Source organism: Penaeus monodon, chromosome 31, assembly GCF_015228065.2.
Source record: "Penaeus monodon isolate SGIC_2016 chromosome 31, NSTDA_Pmon_1, whole genome shotgun sequence".
Taxonomy (NCBI): domain Eukaryota; kingdom Metazoa; phylum Arthropoda; class Malacostraca; order Decapoda; family Penaeidae; genus Penaeus; species Penaeus monodon.
This window is the reverse complement of record NC_051416.1, coordinates 4,181,789-4,182,370: the sequence shown is the minus strand read 5'-3', so window position 1 is coordinate 4,182,370 and position 582 is coordinate 4,181,789. Positions and strand designations below refer to the sequence as shown.

The 582-nt window shown below is 32.5% G+C and overlaps 1 protein-coding gene across 1 annotated transcript in view; it reads left to right on the top strand.

Moving 5' to 3' along the window:
- LOC119593004 (kinesin-like protein KIF3A) overlaps positions 1-582 on the top strand; it is a gene marked incomplete in the record, with an annotated part of 23,998 nt that overhangs the window by 22,693 nt on the left and 723 nt on the right.

The following is a 582-nucleotide window of genomic DNA, read 5'->3' as shown; positions in this document are numbered from 1 at the left end:
CCATATATATGAACTTGTGTTTTTCACTTAATAACATATCTTTGGTGTAAAATGATTATTTACCTGATAAATCCATCATCAGGACAGTAATTATTCCACTTAAAAATTTGTGTTGCTGCATGATACAGCTGTTTCTTGACATGGTGTCTGGCTGCCTCTAAGCCTTTAGTGGAGCTGTTAATGTATGTATTGTTGCTGCTTTTATGAATAGTTCCTTCTATATAGTTCTTACCTTTGAGTAGAGAGAAGATAATGAAGTAATTCTTCTTTTGTATTGAGAATTACTTAGGAGTTATAATTAAATTTACTTGTAGATGCATTTCCTGTTTGAATGTAGTAATTCAATGTTGGGTAGCTTATAGGATGGACACCGCCCTTGTACCATTTTGAGGGTTAGTTTTTTTTATCCTAAATGGGGTATTATATTGTTAAATCCTTGGAGCTGAAAATATTGCATTAGTTCTACTAGAAGTCATACATTTAGTAGCTATGCTGTGGGTACTGTTGAAATTACATGTATTTTCATGTTATTTTACTCTACATACATGTGTCTTTCTTTGCTCTTATATGCACAAAGACTCC